Source organism: Oncorhynchus masou, chromosome 18 (assembly GCF_036934945.1).
Source record: "Oncorhynchus masou masou isolate Uvic2021 chromosome 18, UVic_Omas_1.1, whole genome shotgun sequence".
In the NCBI taxonomy this organism is placed as follows: Eukaryota; Metazoa; Chordata; class Actinopteri; order Salmoniformes; family Salmonidae; genus Oncorhynchus; species Oncorhynchus masou.
Genome location: NC_088229.1, coordinates 61,264,206 through 61,290,695, shown reverse-complemented (window position 1 = coordinate 61,290,695; position 26,490 = coordinate 61,264,206). Strand labels below are relative to the sequence as shown.

The following is a 26,490-nucleotide window of genomic DNA, read 5'->3' as shown; positions in this document are numbered from 1 at the left end:
GAACTACCCTACGCCTTGACCTCATCCTTCCGCCTCTCTCTAGATAAAATCATGTAACTAGTGAGGTCTCGTGAGGTCTGGCCGCTCAACAACCTGCCCATTCGATCCCATCCCCTCCTCCCTTCTCTAGACCATCTCTGGAGACCTTCTCCCTTTCCATCATCAACTTATCCCTGATCACTGGTTGCGTCCCCTCTGACTTCAAAATGGCCCGAGTTGCTCCCCTCCTCATGAAACTTGTTATCTCTCTCAGAACGATCTCCTTAACACCAACCAGTCAGGCTTCAAGATGGGTAATTTAACCGAGACTGCACTTCTTTGTGTCACGGAGGCAATCCACACTGCTAAGGCTGACTTTCTCTCCTCTGTTCTCATCCTCCTAGATTTATTTGCTGCATTTGACACCGTGAACCGTCAGATCCTCCTCTCCACCCTCTCATGGCTGGTTGTCTCAGGCTCTGCCCACTCTTGGATTGCATCCCACCTGGCAGGCCTCTCCTACCAGGTGACGTGGAGAGGATCTGTGTCTGCACCATATACTCTCACTACTGGTGTCCCCCAGGGCTCTGTTCTAGGCCCTCTCCTCTTCTCTCTATACACCAAGTCACTTGGCACTGCCATATGCTCACACGGTCTCCTATCATTGCCATGTGAATGACACTCAACAAATGTTCTCCTTCCCCTAGTGGCGACACGCATCTCTGCGTGCCTGGCAGATATCTGAATTTGATTTTCGGCTCACCACCTCAAGCTTAACAAGACAGAGCTGCTCTTCCTCCCAGGGAAGGCCTGTCCGCTCAAAGACATCTCCATCACGGTTGACAACTCTAGTGTTGCCCTCCCAGAGTGCAAAGAATCTTCACCCTGTCATTCTTTGCAAACATCAAAGCAGTGACTCGCTCCTGCAGGTTCATTCTCTACAACATCCATAGAGTACGACCTTACCTCACAGAGGAAGCGGCGTAGGTCCTAATCCAGGCATTTGCCATCTCCCGTCTGGACTACTGTACTCGATGTTGGCTGGACTCCCCGCTTGTGCCAACAAACCCCTGCAACTTATCCAGAAGGCTGCAGCTCACCTGGTTTTCAGCCTTCCCAAGTTCTCACATGTCACCCTGCTCGTCTGCAAACTCCACAGGCTTCCAGTTGAAGCTCCTATCCACTACACTACCCTATCTTCAGACTATGCTCAAACCCTACACCCGAGCACTCCGTTCTGCCACCTCTGGTCTCTTGGCCCTCCCACCTCTAGAGGAGGGCCACTCCTGCTCAGCCAAGTCAAAGCTCTTCTCTGTCCTGGCAACCCAATGGTGGAACCAGATAGGACAGCAGAGCCCGTGCCCACCTTCTGAAAGCACCTGAAGGCCTACCTCTTCCAAGAGTGTCTTAAATAATCCCCTTCCTGAACCAACACTTGCACTTGACCCCCCCCCCAACTCTGACCTTGCTGATAATTATTTTATTGAGGAAAAGTGTATTTTGTGCCTCGCTGTGACTTTCCTATTTTCCATTCTTAATACATAACAATGATTCAATTCAATGTGTTAAATGCAGGCCTGAATCACTTCTTTGAATATATCTATTGTTTACAGGATGGCATATAGATGGAAGTATAGCGGAGATGTTGAACAGAAAGTCCGAAATAGAACGTTTCCCGAAATAGAACGCAACTGCTCAGCTACAGCGACCGACAAAATTTTGCAGTCTGGTAGACATGGATCAATTTATTGTAAAAAATAAGACAAGAAGGCCTTCACAGACGCGGAGATTGTCAAATAATGTTTTTTGGCCTCAGCCGAAATATCGTATGCTGATTTCACAAACAAGCTACTTCAAAGCCACTTTTTTATTGTATTTTATTTCACGTTTATTAAACTAGGCAAATGAGTTAAGAACAAATTCTTATTTACAATGATGGCCTACCCTGGCCAAACCCAGATGACGCTGGGTCAATTGTGTATGTATATATATGTGTGATTTGCTGTACATCAAATCAATTGTATGTGCTCTAATGCTCTGAATTTGCTCTCAATTGATAATTGATAATATTGGAAGAAAAAGTACAATAACACTAGTACAACACTGTACTATACCATTCATATGTGGTTGTCTCACCTAGGTATATTAAGAGGAATGCACTAACTGTAAGTTACTCTGAATAAGAGCATCTACTAAATTATGTAAATGTGAAATGTGACTGAAACAGTCATGGCATTTTGTTACGCTCGTCGTTGTAAGAATGGTCGGACCAAGATGCAGCGTGGGGTAGGTTAATCATATTTATTAATGATAACCAGCAACAAAACAAGAAAGAGAAAACCAACAATACCTACAGCCTTGTAGGGCTCAACAGCAACAATACAAAAACAAGATCCCACACAAAACAGGTGGAAAAAAGGCTGCCTAAATATGATCCCCAATCAGAGACAACGATAGACAGCTGCCTCTGATTGGGAACCATACCAGGCCAACATAGAAATGCAAAAACTAGAGTACGCACCCTAGTCACACCCTGACCGAACCAAAATAGAGAATAAAAAGGATCTAAGGTCAGGGCGTGACACATATGGTTTACATATTTTTCATGCTCATTAAAACATTCAGTGACCACTCGTGCCCTGTGGATGGGGGCATTGTTATCCTATGAGGACATAGCCAAAGTCGACAAAATAATGGCAAAAATAATGGCCTACCCAGCATTTTTATACATGAGCCTAAGCATGATGGGATGTTTATTGCTTAACTAACTCAGGAACCACACCTGTGTGGAAGCACCTGCTTTCAATATAATTTGTATCCCTAATTTACTCAAGTGTTTCCATTATTTTGGCAGTTACCTGTATGTATTTGTGAACACTGCAAATCATAGATGGTATGAGTCACCTGAAACTCCTGACCATATGAATAGGCCATGTGAATAGACAGGCACACAATGTCCCTTGAATGCACAGTGCAGCCGGTTGCTATGACAAGCTCGTCAATAACGCAGCAGCACCTCAATGATTTCATTAAGCATCACTCAGCGGGGACAACCCTATACAGTCGACAGGCGACCCTAACTGCTGCCAGACAGTGTTCCTGTTTCACCTGGGAGCCTGGTGCTGTTGCCACAACATGGGAGAGTGTGTTTTGCTAAACAGACTTGCTTATATGTCTAACTGGATTTTTTAAAGAGGGGGGTATGGAGAGACCGCGGAAGTGTAGAATAGAGAGAGTACATCACTGATGAAAACCTCTCATCTTCAAAACAGAAACTTTTCAGGAAATGTAAAAAAAAATATTATTATTAACAAACATTCATTTAGGAAAATTTAGAAGCTATTTTGAAAACATTTTCTTGGTCCTAGAGCCATGACATTTTTAGAGTACATTGAGGGAAGTTACTAATTTCAATAAAAATGGCAAAAATGAAGTTACGAGGTTTTTATCAGACAGTGACAATAGGTTACATCCTTCTGACGTCATAGTCAGTACTTTCACTCAAACACATATTTTTTTAATAGCTGCTGGAGAATCAGGTAGCTACAGAGCTATAGAGACGGTCTGCATGTAAACATTATTACATTGTTCACCATGACGTATACTACATGAACAAGGCACATGGTTTACTGTATGTATTCACTCATGTAAAAGGATGAAAATAGTGTATTTAAACGTAAAAACTGTTTACATTATAGGTGTTTATAAACAGATTGTAAGCCGACTATTAGAATGAAGTCAGACGTGAAACAGTCCCCATTCACACTGATATTAACCTCAAAAGCCATGTCTTACTGTCTTGTTGCTTTACTGCCTACAGTACAAAACAGTGTCAATACAAAGCTTTACTTTTAGCGGTTAGGAATCATTGTTCATTGTGGTTACATAGGTTTAACTATGTCATATGCATTATTAAACAGTACTGTAAACTGGTTCTCCATCTCCAACACATTACCTCTACTCTTGCACAATCACCCTATTTCATGCTACCTAGACTAAGCCTTTCCTTTGCAGTCACAATAGCAGGTGACCAGGAATACCACTACAACCACTTCTAGCCTGGTCCCAGATCAGTTTAAGCTGTTAGTCACAATGACCACAGAGTGACCAAACAGATCTGGGACCACACTTTATCCTTCTCCGAGCAGAGCCAACCGATTGTTGTTGGTGAGGTTGGCATCTACTTGAAGAAAGGAAGAACCTGCATTCACTGACATATTCGTTATGTTTTATTGTATTTTTTTAACAGCAGAGGTCAGAACAAACAACGTTTTGGCGGCAGCCTTCATCAGCGTGAGGTTGGCATCTGCCATGGCAAGTCAAGTTATGTGCATGATAGTGAAATGCAGACGGTGGGACTGTCAGCTGACAGGCCACAGCCTCTTGCAGACTCTTTCCAACTCCCTCCCAACTTTACCTCTGGTGACAGTGAGAGTCGTGAATGAGAGGCGAGGCAGATGGGATCCTTCACCCTGAGACACGCACGCCTCCCCTTAGACTCCATGTTCATTAACGCACCCACACTATCATGTATTATTGTTGGGCCTCTGGCTTCAGCTGCCCGCCCCAACCAAAACACCTCCCTACTCACGCACGCACATCCTGCACTACTAATTATAGCCCAACACAGCCCTGCCACCCAGGAAAACTGGGCTAGCCGACAAGAGACTAACATATCTATATCTTTACCTCACCAACGCAATCCTCCTCCTCGTTCTCCTCTTCCTCCTCCCCCTCTTCTCCTGGTCATGAAAGCCTGTGGTCATGAAAGCCTGTGGTCTCAGTGGCACAACTCACATGAGAAGTCAGACATGAGCTAATGCTGAAAGCTATTGGCCATTTGGTTTTGATTAATACATTTTTTAATTGTTTCTAGGTAGCTACTTGGTGTCTTGAAGCGGGCCCAAGTTGTGTAACCACTATCTATACAGATCAGCTCAGTCAGTTAAAAGTAATTTGTGTCACACACAGGGGATGGGGGGAAGGGATGCACAATTAATAGCGAACAACATCCTAAATCAATGGTTACAGCCAGCGCACTGATAAATTAGGCTTGATAAATTATGTTGGATCAATAAACTGGGATTAGAGTTGCCTGGTGGCTAGTCCTGTACAGGGGCATGCAGAGGAATAACCTACTAGAGTTTTACTGTAGTTTATCTGTACAGTAGGGGCATTATGATATCAAAGTCACATGTTCTTTTTTTCTCATTGACATCATGAAGCTACATTTACATATGAGAGATGTGCATCTGTGTATGTGGTCAAAATCTGGAAAATACACTAAGTAATTATCTGAAGAAAAAAATAATATATATATATATATATGTATATATATATATGCATACATGTGCTTAGTACTTAGTGCTTACTCTAGACCAATTTGTTACCGTGACATTGATTGGGCCACCTGTCACTTTAAGAGTTCTATCTTCAAAGACAGTAGTGATGGGACAAAATGCACTAATCTCTAATTATATTCTATCGATTAGACCTCCACCCTACTCTCCTCCCTCACATACAGTACACACTCCGACACAGGGACAAAAACATGCACAGCCATGCCCCACAAAGTACCCCTGCCATTGAAACACCCTCTTGTTTCACTGGTGTGATTGCATATAGTATCAAATTGCTCTCATTGTCATAACCAAGTAAATGGGGCACTCAGACATTAGGCTACACTTCCAATTGTATCATTCCCTTTAAATAGACTTATCAGCTCTAGATCCGTAACTCTCTAAGGACACTGTCTATCTCGGCTATCAGGAGACCTCAAGAAGTGTGGTCCAGGCTGCCATGTCAAGTAGCCTGGGAGCATGTTGCGTCCTTCTGTTTAATTATTGTAAGCTGCTATGTTTAACAGAGGCCCACTCAGGAGGATCAGGCAGGGCAGTTAGCTCTTATCTGTCTCTGATCTACATATGTCAGTTTGGCAGTTGGGGAAAGGGGAACAGTCAGTGTGTGAGAGGTGAAATTCCCCCCAAAGGGATATATAGTGATGTAAAGTACTTATTAAGTAACAATACTTTAAAGTACTACTTAAGTACTTTCTTGGGGTATCTGTACTTTAATTACTATTTTTGACTACTTTTACTTTTACTTCCCTACATTCCTAAAGAAATGTATGCACTTTTTACATTTTCCCTGACACCCAGAAGTACATTACATTTTGAATGCTTAGCAGGACAGAAAATGGTCCAATTCGCACACTTATCAAGAGAACATCCCTGGTCATCACTACTGCCTCTGATCTGGTGGACTCACTAAACACAAATGCTTTGTTTTTAAATTATGTCTGAGTGTTTGAGTGTGACCCTGGCTATTCGTAAAAAAATAAAAATAAATACAAATACAAATAAATAAATAAAAAATCTCTATATATATATACAGTTGAGGTCGGAAGTTTACATACACTCATTAAAACTCATTTTTCAACCACTCCACAAATGTCTTGTTAACAAACTATAGTTTTGGCAAGTCAGTTAGGACATCTACTTTGTGCATGACAGAAGTATTTTTTCCAACAATTGTTAACTGACAGATTATTTCACTTATAATTCACTGTATTACAATTCCAGTGGGTCAGAAGTTTACATACACTAAGTTGACTGTGCCTTTAAACAGCTTGGAAAATTCCAGAAAATGATGTCATGGCTTTAGAAGCTTCTGATAGGCTAATTGACATCATTTTAGTCAATTGGAGGTGTACCTGTGGATGTATTTTAAGGCCGACCTTCAAACTCATTGCCTCTTTGCTTGACATCATGGGAAAATCAAAAGCAATCAGCCAAGACCGAGGACCATGCCTCAGGGCTAGCTGGCATGATGACTCCTTGCTGTCCCCAGTTGACCTGGCCGTGCTGCTGCTCCAGTTTCAACTGTTCTGCCTGCGGCTATGGAACCTTGACCTGTTTACCGAACGTGCTACCTGTCACAGACCTGCTGTTTTCAACTCTTTAGAGACAGCAGGAGAGGTAGAGATACTCTTAATGATCGGCTATGAAAAGCCAACTGACATTTACTCCTGAGCTGCTGACTTGCTGCACCCACGGCAACTACTGTGATTATTATTATTTGACCATGACGGTCATTTATGAACATTTGAACATTTTGGCCATGTTCTGTTATAATCTCCACCTGGCACAGCCAGAAGAGGACTGGCCACCCCTCATAGCCTGGTTCCTCTCTAGGTTTCTTCCTAGGTTTTGGCCTTTCTAGGGAGTTTTTCCTAGCCACCGTGCTTCTACACCTGCATTGCTTGCAGTTGGGATTTTAGGCTGGGTTTCTGAACAGCACTTTGAGATATCAGCTGATGTAAGAAGGGCTATATAAATACATTTGATTTGAAGACCTCAGAAAGAAAATTGTAGACCTCCACAAGTCTGGTTCAACCTTGGGAGCAGTTTCCAAATGCCTGAAGGTGTCACGCCTTGGTCTTAGTATTTTTGTGTTTTCGTTTATTAGTTGGTCAGGCCAGGGTGTGACATGGGTTTATGTTGTTGTATTTTCGTATTGGGGTTTGTAGTATTTGGGATTGCGGCTGAGTAGGGGTGTTGTATAGGCTTGGCTGCCTGAGGCGGTTCTCAATCAGTCAGGTGATTCTCGTTGTCTCTGATTGGGAACCGTAATTAGGTAGCCAGGGTTTCACTGTGTATTTCGTGGGTGATTGTTCCTGTCTCTGTGTTAGTGCTCACCAGACAGGCTGTATAGGTTTTTCACATTCCGTTTGTTGTTTTTGTATTTATAAGTTATTTCGTGTATCGTCATTTGTTCCATTAAAAACATGAGTAACCAAAACGCTGCATTTCGGTCCGACTCTCTTTCGACAAACGAAGAACGCCGTTACAGAAGGTACCACGTTCATCTGTACAAACAATAGTACGCAAGTATAAACACCATGGGACCACACAGCCATCATACAGCTCAGGAAGGAGACAAGTTCTATCTCCTAGAGATTAACATATTTGCTGCAAAAAGTGCAAATCAATCCCAGAAACAGGAAAGTATCTATATCCACAGTAAAACGAGTCCTATATCGACAAAACCTGAAAGGCCAGTCAGCAAGGAAGAAGCCACTGCTCCAAAACCGCCATAAAAAAACAGACTACGGTTTGCAACTGCACATGGGGACAAAGATCGTACTTTTTGGAGAAATGTCATCTGGCCTGATGAAACAAAAATAGATCTGTTTGGCCATAATGACCATTGTTATGTTTGGAGGAAAAAGGGAGAGGCTTGCAAGCTGAAGAACATCATCCCAACCGTGAAGCACGAGGGTGGCAGCATCATATTGTGGGGGTGCTTTGCTGCAGGAGGGACTGGTGAACTTCACAAAATAGATGTAATCATGAGGGAGGAAAATTATGTGGATATATTGAAACAACAACCCAAGACATCAGTCAGGAAGTTAAAGTTTGGTCGCAAATGGGTCTTCCAAATGGACAATGACCCCAAGCATACTTCCAAAATTGTGGCAAAATGGATTAAGGACAACAAAGTCAAGGTATTGGAGTGGCCATCACAAAGACCTGACCTCAATCCCATAGAAAATTTGTGGGCAGAACTGAAAAAGTGTGTGTGAGAAAGGAGGCCTACAAACCTGACTCAGTTACACCAGCTCTGTCAGGAGGAATGGGCCAAAATTCACCCAACTTATTGTGGGAAGCTTGTGGAAGGCTACACGAAATGTTTGACCCAAGTTAAACAATTTAATCCTAGTAAAAATTCCCTGTCTTAGGTCAGTTAGGATCACCACTTTATTTTACGAATGTGAAATGTCAGAATAATAGTAGAGATAATGATTTATTTCAACTTTTATTTCTTTCATCACAATCCCAGTGGGTCAAAAGTTTACATACACTCAATTAGTATTTGGTAGCATTGCCTTTAACTTAAATGTCAGGAATTGTGAAAAACTGAGTTTAAATGTATTTGGCTAAGGTGTATGTAAACTTCTGACTTCAACTGTATATATATATATATATATATATGTGTGTATGTGTATGTATATGTATATGTATATACATATATATTATTTGTACTTTTACTTTTGATATTTAAGTATATTTTAGCAACTACATTTACATTTGATACTTACGTATATTTAAAACCAAATACTTTTAGACTTTTACTCAAGTAATATTTTACTGGGTGACTTTCACTTTTACTTGAGTCATTTTCTATTAAGGTATCTTTACTTTTACTCAAGAATGACAATCCACTTCGGGATATACACTCGCAGAGAAAAGGGTTCCAAAATGGTTATTTGGATGTCCCCATATGTGGAAAGTGTTCCTCGGGTGTCACCTATGTTGAAAGCGTTCTATTTGTAATATTGAACCCAAAATGGTTCTACCTGAAACCAAAAGGGTTCTACCAGGAATTAAAAATGGATCTTCAAAGGGTTATCCAATGTGGACAGCCGAAGAACCCTTTTAGGGTCCAGATAGCACTGTTTTTTCCTAAGGCCCTATTCCCACTACGAGATACAAAGGAGAGTCTGAGGAACGGGGTGGAGAAAGAGAATTGTTCTTTTCAATTCACATTACATCCTTGCATTACTTTGCTCTCGAGTGGTGCAGCGGTCTAAGGTACTACATCTCAGGGGAAGATTTAATTTTTTATTTATTTCACCTTTATTTAACCAGGTAGGCCAGTTGAGAACAAGTTCTCATTTACAACTGCGACCTGGCCAAGATAAAGCAAGCAGTGTGACACAAACAACAACATAGAGTTACACATGGAATAAACAAACGTACAGTCAATAACACAATAGAAAAAAATCTATATACAGTGTGTGCAAATGAGGTAAGATTAGGGAGGTAAGGCAATAAATAGGCCATAGTGGCGAAGTAATTACAATTGAGCAATTAAACACTGGAGAAATAGATGTGCAGAAGATGAATGTGCAAGTAGAGATACTTGGGTGCAAATGAGAATATATATATATATATATAAATATGGGGATGAGGTAGTTGGATGGGCTATTTACAGTTGGGCTATGTACAGGTGCAATGATATGTGAGCTGCTCTGAAAACTGATGCTTAAAGTTAGTGCGGGAGATATGAGTCTCCAGCTTCAGTGATTTTTGCAGTTTGTTCCAGTCCATGGCAGCTGTTAGAGATCTGGAAGGAAAGGCGGCCAAAGGAGGAAAATACTTTGGGGGTGACCAGTGAAATATACCTGCTGAGCTCGTGCTGATATGGTGATGAGTGATCTGAGAAAGGTGGGGCTTTAACTAGCAAAGACTTATAGATGACCTGTAGTCAGTGAGTTTGGCGACGAATATGAAGCGAGGACCAGCCAACGAGAGCATACAGGTCGCAGTGGTGGGTAGTATATGGGGCTTTGGTGACAAAACGGATGGCACTGTGCATCCAATTTGCTGAGTAGAGTGTTGGAGGCTATTTTGTAAATGACATCGCCGAAGTCAAGGATCGGTAGGATAGTCAGTGTAACGAGGGTATATTTGACAGCATGAGTGAATGATGCTTAGTTGCAAAGTAGGAAGCCGATTCTAGATTTCATTTTGGATGGGAGATGCTTAATGTGAGTCTGGAAGGAGAGTTTAGTCTAACCAGACACCTAGGTATTTGTAATTGTCCACATATTCTAAGTCAGAACCTATTCTAAGTCAGAACAGCATTTGTCTGAGAAGATGTGTCACTACAGCCCCTGGTTCAAATCCAGGCTGTATCACATCCGGCCATGATTGGGAGTCCCATAAGGCGGTGCACAATTGGCCCAACGTCATCCGGGTTTGGGTAGGCCGTCATTGTAAATAAGAATTTGTTCTTTACTGACTTGCCTAGTTAAAGGTTAAAAACAATGTTGTGGCTGGCGATGTGACATTTTTAGTCTGCAGTTCAAATGAAACATCTTAGTAGCCAGTAGAGTAAGCACAAACTGTTCAACAATGAAAAACTTTTCTTCTAAAACATGTTACACTATTCAATAATGCAGCCAAACCATATTACACTCTTGAACTAAAAAAGCAATTCACAAGCATGTATATGCAGACAATTAAAAGGTTTATTTTCTCATCTGTGGGCAACACTGATTACATTTCAGCTTCAAGGCAAAAGCCCAGAGTTCGTTGCTATAACAGCATGTCTTCAACAAGTAACATTAGACTATCAAAATGAGTCATTGACCCTCTCATACGAATATTAAAGTACAGTAGGCCTTCCTTACAACATTAGAACAAGCCAGGCTTCATTTTGATCAATATCATGCAAATCATTGGTAAAAGCAAATTGTGACTGAAAATCTGGGTACAATCTGGGTAAAATATGGGTGAATTCAGTGCAATAAGCTGTTTTATATGGAAGCCCATTCCCAGTGATGTAGTGGTCCCTGCAGAAGAGGGTATACTCAGATTTTGTTAAAACGTACTCTGTACTCTGAATGACCTAAAATGATAAATCCCATATTGGTCTTTCACAGTCACGCCAACCCAAGCTGTACTGTGCAAGTAGACTAATAATAGGCCTACTACTGAGACAGATAAATGAGACTGTCAACTGGATGTTCTATGTCCACAACAATGCTTAAACCACATCATGAGGGGCGGCAGGGTAGCCTAGTGATTAGAGTGTCAGATGAGTAACCGAAAGGTTGCAAGTTCATATCCCCAAGCTGACAAGGTGCAAATCTGTCGTTCTGCCCCTGAACAGGCAGTTAACCCACTGTTCCTAGGCCGTCATTGAAAATAAGAATGTGTTCTTAACTGACTTGCCTAGTTAAATAAAGGTAAAAAAAATAAATAAAAATGAGACCACCTTAGAGGTCTGGGAAAAATCTAAGAAAATGTCATTCAAGTGTGCAGGCACCTAGCACTTGTTTGGTTATCAGTGTTTTTGTAGCACACATGAAATGGAGTTTGCAAAAACAAATGGCTACTGGATTGATACAAATAATTATGATGTCATTCTGCCTGCATAGGCTACATTGTTGCTAGTTAACATAACATTTAGGTTTTTGGGAAAGCCTTTCCAGCTACCACAAGACAGTTTGGCCTATCAACATCTAGCTATATATTTCCTGTTCCTTAATTGCTTGAAACCTGGATGTTTTGCTTCATATTATGAGGCATGCGGAGCCAAAATCCGGCCATAGAAATGTTGAAGGAAATATTTTATAAACACTTCCTCATATGCACCCTCCTGACTGTTCTTTTGGTTTTCAAATCAACCTTCATTCATTATCTAGCAGCCAAAGGCATTATCCTACCCACTGGGCACAGACATCAATACAACGTTTGTTGCAAGTTGGTTCAATGTCATTTAACTGAAATGGCATGTAAACAATGTTGATTCAACCAGTGTGTGCCCAGTGGGAAGTCATATTAGTAATCCATGATAGTTGTTGCATCTTTAGATCTCCCCACTTTGCCATTTTCAAATGGATATTTCCATCTCTGTCATTAAACTGGTTGCATGTGCGGTGCAGATTTTAAAACATGTTTTTGGAACATTTGCACGTAGGCCTACCGCCATGTGCACAATGCTGAACTTAAAATAAGAAATAATAGTTGATTAACATTTTAAGCTAAACATTCTTATCTGGTCCATCAAATCAAATAAATCAAAGTTTATTTGTCACGTGTGCCGAAAACAACAGTGAAAATGCTTACTAACCAACAGTGCAATTTTTAAGTAAAAAATGGTATCAAGTGAACAATGGGTAAGTAAAGAAATAAAAACAACAGTAAAAAGACAGTGAAATATAACAGTAGCGAGGCTATATACAGTAGCAAGGCTACATACAGTAGCGAGGCTATAACAGTAGTGAGGCTACATAGAGGCACCGGTTAGTCGGGCTGATTGAGGTAGTATGTACATGTAGGTACGGTTAAAGTGACTATGCATATATGATAAACAGAGAGTAGCAGCAGTGTAAAAGATGGGTTGGGGGACACACACAATGCAATTAGTCTGGGTAGACATTTGATTACCTGTTCAGGAGTCTTATGGCTTGGGGGTAAAACCTGTTGATAAGTCGCTCTGGATAAGAGCGTCTGCCAAATGACTTAAATGTAAATGTAAAATGAGAAGCCTTTTGGTCCTAGACTTGGCACTCCGGTACCACTTGCCATGCGGTAGTAGAGACAACAGTCTATGACTGGGGTGGCTGGGGTCTTTGACAATTTTTAGGGCCTTCCTCTGACACCGCTGGTGTAGAGGTCCTGGATGGCAGGCAGCTTAGCCCCAGTGATGTACTGGGCTGTACACACCACCCTCTGAAGTGCCTTGCAGTCGGAGGCCGAGCAGTTACCATACCAGGCAGTGATGCAACCAGTCAGTGGCTCTCAATGTTGCAGCTGTAGAACCTTTTGAGGATCTGAGGACCCATTCCAAATCTTTTTAGTTTCCGGAGGGGGAATAGGCTTTGTCGTACCCTCTTCACTACTGTCTACTAATCACAATTAGTCTGTGCTTCAGTTTGATCAACTGTAGCCTGTTGATAACAACCACAGCTGCAGGTTGCCTAGTGAAGCCTATGTCCTCTGATCCCATCTGGGCATGGCCAGGGGAAATGTAACATCATGTTTTTATAGCCTAAACTATGTATTTATAGCCTAAAATAGACTATTTATTTGTGTTCTGAGAAAATGTGAACAAATGTAGTTTATTTTCACACTTCGGGTGGCTAGGCTACCTAGGCCCTTTGAATCAGCAATGATTGACTGGAATGAATCAATCAACACAATAGTGATGACATACCTTATGAGTATCTTTTCAATTACAGACGCGAAGGCCTACATGATTAAATCAAATCCCATTTTATTTGTCACACGCGCCGAATACAGGTGTAGACCTTACAGTGAAATGCTAACTTACATGACCTTAACCAAAAATGCAGTTCACGAAATAGAGTTAAGAAAAAATGTACTAACAAACTAAAGTTTAAAAAAAGTAACACAAGAAAACTACATAACATTAACGAGGCTATATACAGGGGACACTAGTGCCGAGTCAATGTGTGAGGGTACAGGTTAGTCGAGGTAATTTGTAAAGTGACTATGCATAGATAATAAACAGCGAGTAGCAGCAGTGTAAAAACAAAGGGGGGGTGTAAATAGTCTGGGTGGCCATTTGATTAAATGTTCAGCAGTCTTATGGCTTGGGGGGTAGAAGCTGTTAAGGAGCCTCTTGGAACTAGACTTGGCGCTCCTACCACTTGCCATGCGGTAGCGGAGAGAACAGTCTATGACTTGGGTGACAGGAGTCTCAGACAATTTTTTGGGCCTTCCTCTGACACCACCTGGTATAGAGGTCCTGGATGTCAGGAAGCTTGGCCCCAGTGAGATTGAGTTATCTGTGGATCTGTTGGGCGGTATGCAAATTTGAATGGGTCTAGGGTTTCCAGTATGATGGTGTTGATGAGAGCCATTGACCAGCCTTACAAAGCACTTCATGGCTACAGACGTGAGTGCTAGGGGGTGGTAATCATTGAGGCAGATTACCTTCGCTTTCTTGGGCACAGGGACTATGGTGGTCTATTTTAAAGATGTAGATATTACTGACTTCATCACGGAGAGATTGAAAATGTCAGTGATGACACTTACCAGTTGGTCCGGGCATGCTTCAAGTACACGTCATGGTAATCCGTCTTGCTCCGCAGCTTTGTGAATGTTGACCTGTTTAAAGGTCTTGCTCACATCGGCTACGGATTTGTTTGCAACCCTTCATGCAGCGAGCTTCGTTTTTGTCCAATCGGAGTTGTTGTCTCTTTGTCTGTGTAGAGGGTTGTAATGTTTTCATCCTCCCTGGGGACAGGAGTTTTTCCAGGTGTTTTTTTACCATATGACTTGATTCGAAAAATAATCTGGTCCCATCATAGCCCATATAAAACCGTTTTTTTACATCTGATAAATTACTACTAGTGTCCGGAGTTGGTTAGGTTAGTCTACTACCAGGTCAGGAAAAACTCTGGGCCCCAGGAAAACAACCCCCACCTACAAATAAAAAAACATCTCGTATTTGTATGAACTAAAATGGATGGTGGGGATGGGCTTCCATAGTTTTACATGGCTCAGTACAGCCGGCAGCTACAGCGACAATTTCAGAGTGTAACAGGTTGTTTCCCCCAATTTATGGTAAAAACTCAATAAAGAAAGTATCAAATATTAGTCAAATGTCTGTACATTTCACCTGTTTCAAAAACATTTACAGTGCCTTCGGAAAGTATTCAGCCCCCTTGACCTTTTCTACATTTTGTTATGTTATAGCCTTATTCTAAAATGGATTAAGTAAAAATACCCAATAATGACAAAGTGAAAACAGGTTATAAGACATTTTTGCAAATGTATTAAAAATAAAAAAACAAAAATACCTTATTTATGTAAGTATTCAGACCCTTTACTATGAGACTCGAAATTGAGCTCAGGTGCATCCTGTTTCCATTGATCATCCTTGATGCTTCTACAACTTGATTGGAGTCCACCTGTAGTAAATTTAATTGATTGGCAATGATTTGGAAAGGGACACACCTGTCTGTATAAGGTCCCACAGTTGACAGTGCATGTCACAGCAAAAACCAAGTCATGAGGTCGAAGGAATTGTCCTTAGAGCTCGGAGACAGGATTGTGTCGAGGCACAGATCTGGGGAAGGGTAAATGTCTGCAGCATTGAAGGTCTCCAAGAACACAGTGGCCTCTATCATTCTTAAATGGAAGAAATTTGGAACCACCAAGACTCTTTGAGCTGTCCGCCCAGCCAAACTGAGCAATTGGGGGAGAAGGGCCTTGGTCTGGTAGGTGACCAAGAACCCGATGGTCACTCTGACAGAGTTCTAGAGTTCCTATGTGGAGATGGTAGAACCTTCCAGAAGGACAACAATCTCTGCAGCACTTCACCAGTCAGGCCTGTTTGGTGGAGTGGCCAGATGGACACCACTCCTCAGTAAAAGGCACATTACAGCCCCTTGCCAAAAGGCACCTAAAGACTCTCAGGCCATGAGAAACTAGATTCTCTGGTCTGATGAAACCAAGATTGAACTGGCCTGAATGCCAAGCGTCACGTCTGGAGGAAACCTGGCACCATCCCTACAGTGACGCGTGGTGGTGGCAGCATCATGCTGTGGGATATTTTTCAGAGGCAGGGACTGGGAGACTAGTCAGGATCGAGGCAAAGATGAACAGAGCAAAGTACAGAGATCCTTGATGAAAACCTGCTCCAGAACGCTCAGGCTCTCAGAATGGAGTGAAGGTTCACCTTCCAACAGAACAACAACCCTATGCACACAGCCAAGACAACACAGGAGTGGCTTCGGGACAAGTCTCTGAATGTCCTTGAGTAGCCCAGCCAGAGCCTGGACTTGAACCCAATCGAACATCTCTGGAGAGACCAGAAAATAGCTGTGCAGCAACGCTCCTCATCCAACCTGACAGAGCTTGAGAGGATCTGCAAATAATAATGGGAGAAACTCCTCAAATACAGGTGTGCCAAGCTTGTAGCATCATACCCAAGAACACTTGAGGCTGTAATTGCTGCCATATATGCTTCAACTAAATACTGAGTAAAAGGTCTGAATACTGGGGTCTGAATACTGAAATACTGGAATACTGAATACTGGTAGGAGTGTTGGCTCAATGAGACAATTCTGTTCATACAACCCTGCTTCAAGGGATGTAACTGTCAGACAAGTGTAGAGCGGTACCTCTGCTGATAGCGGTCCAGACGTAGCGAGTACGCAAATTATATTTGAGAAATATGTGTAGACGACGGTATTTTTACCAAAAGTGTAGTAAGTGTGAAGAGGCTCTAAGAGTGTACTAGAGAAAGGGAGGTCAAAGGTGAGAATGAGAAACTGCATTGCATGCTATTTGTTAAACTAGACCTAATAAAAACTAATAGCAAATTGCATTTACATACAGTATGTACAATGTCTATAGTAACCATGGAAATTATTATCCTGTCAAATTCCAGCCTTGAATTCAGGTGGAGGAGCTGAGACTTTGTAATCATTACTGTCTCACTCAGAGTCTTGATGTGCTGTACCTGGCAACCAAACTGCCTTTAGGGGTCTTTATTGACAAAGGTCCTTTGTATGAGGTTCTGTAATGGAAACCTGAGTTGGCTCCCACCAATGTGCAGTCTAGGGAGCCATCTTGGCTATCTGATAGCCTATCACCTGTCTCTTCAGTGGAGCAGAAAAGAAAATCGCCGTCAGTTTCTCAGAGGTACCCTATCATTTCATACTTTCATACACGCATGTGTACACAAACATGCTCAAAGTAAATTCACATACTTGTCAGAAACTCCAAACACACAGGTAGGCTGCATCCTAATAAGGAATACATGTTTTCATGCACTCATATACAGACTGGCATGAATACGCAGGCACACACACATACACACGCTCATCTATTGAACACAAATCCACAGATCCACATTTACACATCCACCCACTAACCCATTGGCCACTGGGAAATATGCAAAGGAGTATGCAAAGTGCAGAGGAGAGCTGCTCAATGTAAATTTGAATAGGGAGAGTGAGCAGAGTTGAGCCAATGCTTCCCTTTAAGCACCTTGTTATTGGACCACTTACAGGACGTCATCCTGATGTCTGCAGTTAAGATTCTAAACGGCTTCAGTTTCAGCACTTAACCCGATCATTATGTAACATATAGGTTGTTCATGGAATACTAACCCCGAGCGAGCACACGCATGCAGGTGCACACAGGAACACACACACACACACACACACACACACACACACACACACACACACACACACACACACACACACACACACACACACACACACACACACACACACACACACACACACACACACACACACACACACACCCGCAGTGCCACCCTTGTAGGTGATTGACATCTGACACTCTGGTATAGTTTAACAGTCTCTAATGTATTAACACTGGGACAGGCTGGCCGTGATGGTTCTACAGCCGCACTTCACATCTTCATCTGTAGATCTAGGCGTTTTGCTGCACCCCAGCCAGCCTGCTTGGAATGCAGCCAGAGTAGGACGTTTGGCACAGCAGAAATTTGCTATGCACACTCAGCATTAGATGAAGAGGGGGTGGATCCGTGGGCGTCGGGTAAGGGTGTGTGTGGAGGGGAGGGGGGGTGTGATGTAGGGGATGATCTGTCTTTAGTGTTCTCTCCGCAATAGAGTGATGGAGCAAAAAAAAGGCACATTGTCGTACAGAGGAACATGTGTGCTTATGCGTACTAAGACGATGTTGGATCGTACAGCAGATGTAACACACACGGACATGCTGATACGTATGTTATAACACATCGGATGCACACAAGCACACACATACACACAGGGAAGTCCACCGTGGTTTGACAGCACATCAGCTGGCACTGGCTGTATGCAAAGCTCTTGAGCCTCGACACCTGCCAAGTTGATTCATTACATTAACAACTCTGGTCTCTAGACGTTTATTCCTCGCTGGCCCCCCATAATGCCCCCCTCAACCGGTAACAGAATTTCTGAAATTTAATTGACTACAATGGGAAATAATAGTAGTCACAAACAACAGTTGGGTTCACAAGTTTGGACAGCACAGTAGAATACAGTTCAGTAAGGTATAGTGCAGTACAGCACTGTAGAGTACAGTAAAAAAAAATATATAGTTCAGTACAGTACTGTACCCTAGAGTAGAGTTCAGCACAGTACACTGTAAGCACACTAGAGTTGAGTACACATTAATGTACTGCACTCTATCTACTGTACTGTACTGTACTGTACTATACTGTACTGAACTCTACTCTGTGCTGTGCTGTACTGAACTATACTCTGTACTGTACTGTACTGAACTCTACTCTGTACTGTACTGAGCTCTACTCTGTACTGTACAGCACTGCACTGTACTGAACTCTACTCTGTACTGTAACTGAACTCTACTCTGTACTGTACTGTACTGAACTCTACTCTGTACTGTACTGCACTGTACTGTACTGAACTCTTCTCTGTACTGTACTGCACTGCACTGTACTGAACTCTACTCTGTACTGCAACTGAACTCTACTCTGTACTGTACTGAACTCTACTCTGTACTGTACTGAACTCTACTCTGTACTGTACTGCACTGTACTGTACTGAACTCTACTCTGTACTGTACTGAGCTCTACTCTGTACTGTACTGCACTGTACTGTACTGTACTGAACTCTACTCTGTACTGTACTCCACTGCACTGTACTGAAATCTACTCTGTACTGTAACTGAACTCTACTCTGTACTGTACTGTACTGAACTCTACTCTGTTCTGCACTGTACTGTACTGTACTGTACTGCACTGTACTGTACTGAACTCTACTCTGTACTATACTGAACTCTACTCTGTACTGTAACTGAACTCTACTCTGTACTGTACTGAACTCTACTCTGTACTGTACTGCACTGTACTGTACTGAACTCTACTCTGTACTGTACTGAACTCTACTCTGTACTGTACTGAGCTCTACTCTGTAATGTACTGCACTGTACTGTACTGAACTCTACTCTGTACTGTAACTGAACTCTACTCTGTACTGTACTGAACTCTACTCTGTACTGTACTGAGCTCTACTCTGTACTGTACTGAACTCTACTCTGTACTGTACTGAACTCTACTCTGTACTGTACTGCACTGTACTGTACTGAACTCTACTCTGTACTATACTGAACTCCACTCTGTACTGTAACTGAACTCTACTCTGTACTGTACTGAACTCTACTCTGTACTGTACTGCACTGTACTGTACTGAACTCTACTCTGTACTGTACTGAACTCTACTCTGTACTGTACTGAACTCTACTATGTACTGTACTGAATTCTACTCTGTACTGTACTGAACTCTACTTTGTACTGTACTGAGCTCTACTCTGTACTGTACTGCACTGTACTGTACTGAACTCTACTCTGTACTGTACTGAACTCTTCTCTGTACTGTACTGAACTCTACTCTGTACTGTAACTGAACTCTACTCTGTACTATACTGCACTGTACTGTACTGAACTCTACTCTGTACTGTAACTGAATTCTACTCTATACTGTACTGAACTCTACTATGTACTGTACTGAATTCTACTCTGTACTGTACTGAACTCTACTTTGTACTGTACTGAGCTCTACTCTGTACTGTACTGCACTGTACTGTACTGAACTCTACTCTGTACTGTACTGAACTCTTCTCTGTACTGTACTGAACTCTACTCTGTACTGTACTGCACTGTACTGTACTGAACTCTACTCTGTACTGTACTGAACTCTACTCTGTACTGTACTGAACTCTACTCTGTACTGTACTGAGCTCTACTCTGTAATGTACTGCACTGTACTGTACTGAACTCTACTCTGTACTGTAACTGAACTCTACTCTGTACTGTACTGAACTCTACTCTGTACTTTACTGAGCTCTACTCTGTACTGTACTGAACTCTACTCTGTACTGTACTGAACTCTACCATGTACTGTACTGAGCTCTACTCTGTACTGTACTGCACTGTACTGTACTGAACTCTACTCTGTACTGTAACTGAACTCTACTCTATACTGTACTGAACTCTACTCTGTACTGTACTGAACTCTACTCTGTACTGTACTGCACTGTACTGTACTGAACTCTACTCTGTTCTGTACTGAACTCTACTCTGTACTGTACTGAACTCTACTCTGTACTGTACTGAGCTCTACTCTGTAATGTACTGCACTGTACTGTACTGAACTCTACTCTGTACTGTAACTGAACTCTACTCTGTACTGTACTGAACTCTACTCTGTACTGTACTGAGCTCTACTCTGTACTGTACTGAACTCTACTCTGTACTGTACTGAACTCTACTCTGTACTGTAACTGAGCTCTACTCTGTACTGTACTGTACTGTACTGAACTCTTCTCTGTACTGTAACTGAATTCTACTCTATACTGTACTGAACTCTACTCTGTACTGTACTGAATTCTACTCTGTACTGTACTGAACTCTACTTTGTACTGTACTGAGCTCTACTCTGTACTGTACTGCACGGTACTGTACTGAACTCTACTCTGTACTGTACTGCACTGTACTGTACTGAACTCTACTCTGTACTGTACTGAACTCTACTCTGTACTGTACTGAACTCTACTCTGTACTGTACTGAGCTCTACTCTGTAATGTACTGCACTTTACTGTACTGAACTCTACTCTGTACTGTAACTGAACTCTACTCTGTACTGAACTCTACTCTGTACTGTACTGAGCTCTACTCTGTACTGTACTGAACTCTACTCTGTACTGTACTGAACTCTACTCTGTACTGTACTGAGCTCTACTCTGTACTGTACTGCACTGTACTGTACTGAACTCTACTCTGTACTGTAACTGAACTCTACTCTATACTGTACTGAACTCTACTCTGTACTGTACTGAATTCTACTCTGTACTGTACTGAACTCTACTTTGTACTGTACTGAGCTCTACTCTGTACTGTACTGCACTGTACTGTACTGAACTCTACTCTGTACTATACTGAACTCTACTCTGTACTGTAACTGAACTCTACTCTGTACTGTACTGAACTCTTCTCTCTACTGTACTGAACTCTACTCTGTACTGTACTGAACTCTTCTCTGTACTGTACTGCACTCTTCTCTGTACTGTACTGAACTCTACTCTGTACTGTACTGAACTCTTCTCTGTCTGTACTGAGCTCTACTGTGCTGTACGTTGATGTCCGAACTTGTGAAACGTTAGATTGGTTCAGATTTGGTCCGGTCCAAACCAACTAAATGTGGTCTTGTTTGGGGGCAGAACTCATTAAAATAGTAGCCAGTGTCTAGAATAATGCCCAAATATGCAACAAAGGATATTTCAAATGTATACCTTTGTGTACCCATTTAGGATACATCACCATGAAGACAATGACATTCATATACATAGTTATGTATTTCTGTGTAGTACCGATCAGGGACCCATGATCAAATTCCGTTACCTCAATTTCATTACCGGGTGTATTCGGAGCAGGTATTTAAGAGTGTTTGGAAAACGTGGACACAAAAACCTGAAGGAGATTTTACTGAAATTGTGTTACCAAACTTTGCATCTGCACAGTTCTTCCAGTAAATGTGGTTTTGTAAAAATGTTCAGTGTAAATTGTTAAAAGCAGTCATTGTGCATAGAGTTGTATGGTTTGTTAAGCTTATAAATGAAGGGGTTTTGTTTGGCTTACATTTTAAGTGAAAAATCTGAGTCTCAGCACAATTCCGTTACCGTGGAATTGCCCATGAACAATCAAATAGCTAGGTTGTATTTTCCTGAAGAGAATAAGCAATCCCACATGGTGAGTCACTTGGTTAATAAGCTAAAGGCCACATCTCATCCTCATGTGGTGGTATGACTCAGGTAATAGAGACATGTTCCTGACTGTGACCTGAATGACACACACATTCCTCTCAGCAACACCATTTTCAGATATAATTTCTGTCCAGTCAGTTAATCACATTCTAGACTGCTTAGAATTACAGATCCAGACATTAATTTTGACCGAGTAACACTAACCATCAGGCTGACGTATCAATATCATAGTATGATTGTCAGTTTCATCTGGTAGCTGCAATTGGACATTGATTGACATGTGCACAAACCAACTACTGTGCTACTAGTAATTGATCACTGATGTAATTTCTATGAATAAGTCTACTTTTTTATTTTTTTACCACTTTTTCTCCCCAATTGGTAGTTACAGTCTTGTCTCATCGCTGCAACTCCCGTACAGACTCGGGAGAGGCGAAGGTCAAGAGCCGTGCGTCCTCTGAAACACAACCCACCCAAGCCGCACTGCTTCTTGATACAATGCCCACTTAACCCGGAAGCCATCCGCACCAATGGGTCGGAGGAAACACCATACAGCTGGCAACCGTGTCAGCCTGCACTGGGTCCGGCCCAATGGGTCGGAGGAAACACCATACAGTTGGCGACCGTGTCAGCCTGCACTGAGTCCGGCCCGCCACAGGAGTCGCTTGTGTGCTATGGGACTAGGACATCCCTGCCGGCCAAACCCTCCCTTATCCTGGACGACACTGAGCCAATTGTGCGTCGCCCCAAGGGTCTCCCGGTCACGGCCAACTGCGACAGACCCTGAACTCAAACCCAGAATCTCTAGTGGCACAGCTAGCACTGCGATGCAGTGGCTTAGACCACTGTGCCACTTGGGAGGCCCTTGAATAAGACTACTTAACCAAGTTAGCCTATATCAGAATGTTAAACTGACATTGTGGGTAGGTTTTCTAAGGACACAAAGTTAGGCAGCTGTCTTCTCTTTCACCATCTATTTGTTACCATATCTATGATGCAAATCTACAGGACAAATACATACAGCACCAGTCAAAAATTTGGACACCTTCTCATTCAAAGGTTTTTCTTTAATTTGACTATTTTCTACATTGTAGAATAAAGGGTGGCAACATTGAAGAATCTAAAATCTAAAATATATTTTGATTTGTTTAACACTTTTTTGGTTACTACATGATTCCATATGTGTTATTCCATAGTTTCGATGTCTTCAGTAGAAAATAGAATATAGTCCAAATAAAGAAAAACCCTTGAATGAGTAGCTGTGTCCTAACTTTTGACTGGTACTGTAGGTCTGGAATGAGGATGCGGCAGTCATCGTCATTCTATAACTTATCACACTCTAATGCACCTGTAAAAACAAAACAAGAATGCATGAAATGTTATAGGCCTATCATGGCATTGATCACACTGAGCAACATATCAAGCATAGCTGAGATATCAGGGAGAAATATGTTGACCCAATTGGTTATTGGCTTTCAACACCAGTTTTTCAGTCATAGCCTGCCCTTATTAAATATTTTTTTGCAGACAAGGACCGATAGGCCCAGTGAAGGGAGTAACACGAAAATCAAGTTATGGAGTCGAGGAATGTCCAACTTGTCATCAATGTAACGCTCAATGAGTGAGTGTGTGTGGAGTCAGGCGCAGAGAGCAAAGCATGCGGGGAAAACACGCTTTAATGTCCAAAATCAAAAGATCAAAATAGTATATACCCAATACAGGCGTAACTATAAAACAAATAGTACCCTTTTGGTAAAATACTAGGACAGTGTAAAAACCCAACACAAATACTAACACCTCTCACAATTACAGTAGAACAAGCCTGCACAAACAGAAGCGGGCTAAACAAACTTAAATAACCCCACCCTAACAACCAAACAAGGAACAGGTGAAACCAATTAGACAAAAACAAACGAACACAGAACAAAGGATCGGTGGCAGCTAGTGGACCGGCGACGACGACCGCCGAGCGCCACCTGAACCAGAAGGGGAGCCAACATCGGTAATATTCGTGACAATCAATTCGGGTTATGGAATTATCATCGAGTAATACGGATTGTTAGCGTTAGATGGTTAGGAGGTAAATGGCTGGATTTACTTTTAATATTACTGCAGTGATATTGATGGACCCCATCTTTTAAAAAGTGGATTGTCTAACGATGTACTACTGCAGTAGTAGATATAACAAACCAAAACTAAAGTTATGAACGTGAAATTGTACAACTAATTGGGATTAGGGGATTCACAAATATCTTTGCACTGCAAACTTCAATGAAAAAGGAAACCGTATGTCACAGGCTCACTGTTAATGGAGTGTAATATTTGTATATGGCAACCTTTTATTATGCCGTTTCCACTGCAAATATGGATTACAGCTTCCTCTTTATCCATTCCCAACTGACCTTACAATGAACTCAATACTTCTGTAAACCAGAGAATAAAGGAATTATTATTTATCTTATTTATCCACAGTCACTTTATGTACCCTGCTCGTTGATAAGCCTGTCCTGGGGTTGTGCACATTTTCAAAATGTTCAGCATTCTTTGTTTCTTTGTCTTGTGTTGTTTGTAGTTTCTGTATGGGACTGTGTAAAAGAGAATGTGTGCCCTCACAGGCTCCAGAAACTGGGCTGTGTGTGTCTGTGTGTGGGCGACGACGACTTACCAGCACCACATTGAAGCGCTCCTCTAACTCCTCTTCGGCCGGCATGGGAATTTTGGGTCCCGCCGCCTGTTTCTGGGGGGTTTCTGAGCCTGGGGGGAACGACACTGTCTTCCCCTCCTTCCCCATTGGAAACTCCATACTTCCAGCCGCATTGCCCATGATTACACAGAGCCAGGTACTCTACAGCTACTTCCACACAGACACGAACCCTAGTAATCCAAACAGGAGTCCAGTCCGACTCCACAGCACTGGAACTCAAAATTTGTGCTGAACAAAATGTGTCCTTCCACTACTTTTCCTGTTGAGATGAGACTCCATGTGGCATTGACTGGCGACCGTTGAGAATTTCCATGAACCCAGGAGAAGCAGGCCAGCCCAAAGAATCATCTTCTCCAATGTTCCTACTCCTTCATTCTCTCAGACAAGGGAAGTGATCATGCAAAATGACTCAGACCTGTCAGTAATGTCCCTGTGCACCATGAACAACCTTCAAGAGATTGAGAGATAGCAAACAAGAAAGATGAAGGACACAGGAGAGTTTGAGCGTGACACTCCTAGTGCTACCACAGCTGCAGAGGAGCCTTGTACAGAAAAAGAGAGGATGAAAAGTGAGAAGGAAAAAAGTACCCTAGTTCCTGAGTGGCAGCAGTAGCTGGCAAAGAGACCCTTGGGGACTTATAGGTAGGGGCCACTCTCTTCTGACTGGTGCCCACACACGACGCTGGGGCTAACTGGTCTCCTGGTAGTCAAAACGGAGAAGGAGAGAAGAGGACAAGGAGGCAGAGGTCCACAGCCGACTACTCTACCATCCGAAGCAGGGACAGACAGAGAGGGGAGGCAACAGCAGCATAGGCAGCTCTTCCAGAGAGCGCGAGAGAGAGAGAGAGAGAGAGAGAGAGAGAGAGGGAGGAAAAGGAGAGTGATGGTGTTTCCTTGGTCCTAGTGCCTCCATGTACAGTTAAAGGGGACTTCTCAAACCAGAGACTCTGTGGTGTGTTTTATTACAGAGACCGAGGGAAGAAGGACATAATGAGATGGAGAGAACATCCTTTCCTTAGATGACAAACAGTTGTCTTTAATGCAAATGTCTTACAGTGGGTGCTACAAGTCCAGCATTGACTCTTTAACATCCCAAAAGGTTACAGTCCTGTATCATCTTCTATTCCATTTCTTTCGAGATTTTTATCCTACGTGTGAGCTGAATAAAATAACAACAAGGGAATGTTCTGTTGCAGTAATACGTTGAAGCCTGCCTTGCCAGATGTATAGTGGAGGTACTGCCTAACTTCTACAGCTTCTACAGGTCCCATGTGGCTCAGCTGGCAGATCATGGTGTTTGTCACGCCAGGGTTGTGGGTTTGATTCCCACGGGAGACCAGTATGAAAAAGTACGCACTCACTGTAAGTCGCTCTGGATAAGTGCATCTGCTAAATGACTAAAATGTAAGCTTGTTGAACATGATCTAATGCGGATCTAAGCCTTATTTAGACTAGCATATTACATCATTGGAAATCTCATAATGCCCAAAGTCTATAAAAAC

The 26,490-nt window shown here is 42.3% G+C and overlaps 1 pseudogene; it reads right to left on the bottom strand.

Moving 5' to 3' along the window:
• LOC135505054 (formin-like protein 1) overlaps nt 1–25,807 on the bottom strand; it is a 49,662-nt pseudogene extending 23,855 nt beyond the window's left edge.
• Nucleotides 25,808–26,490: the final 683 nt, after the last annotated feature.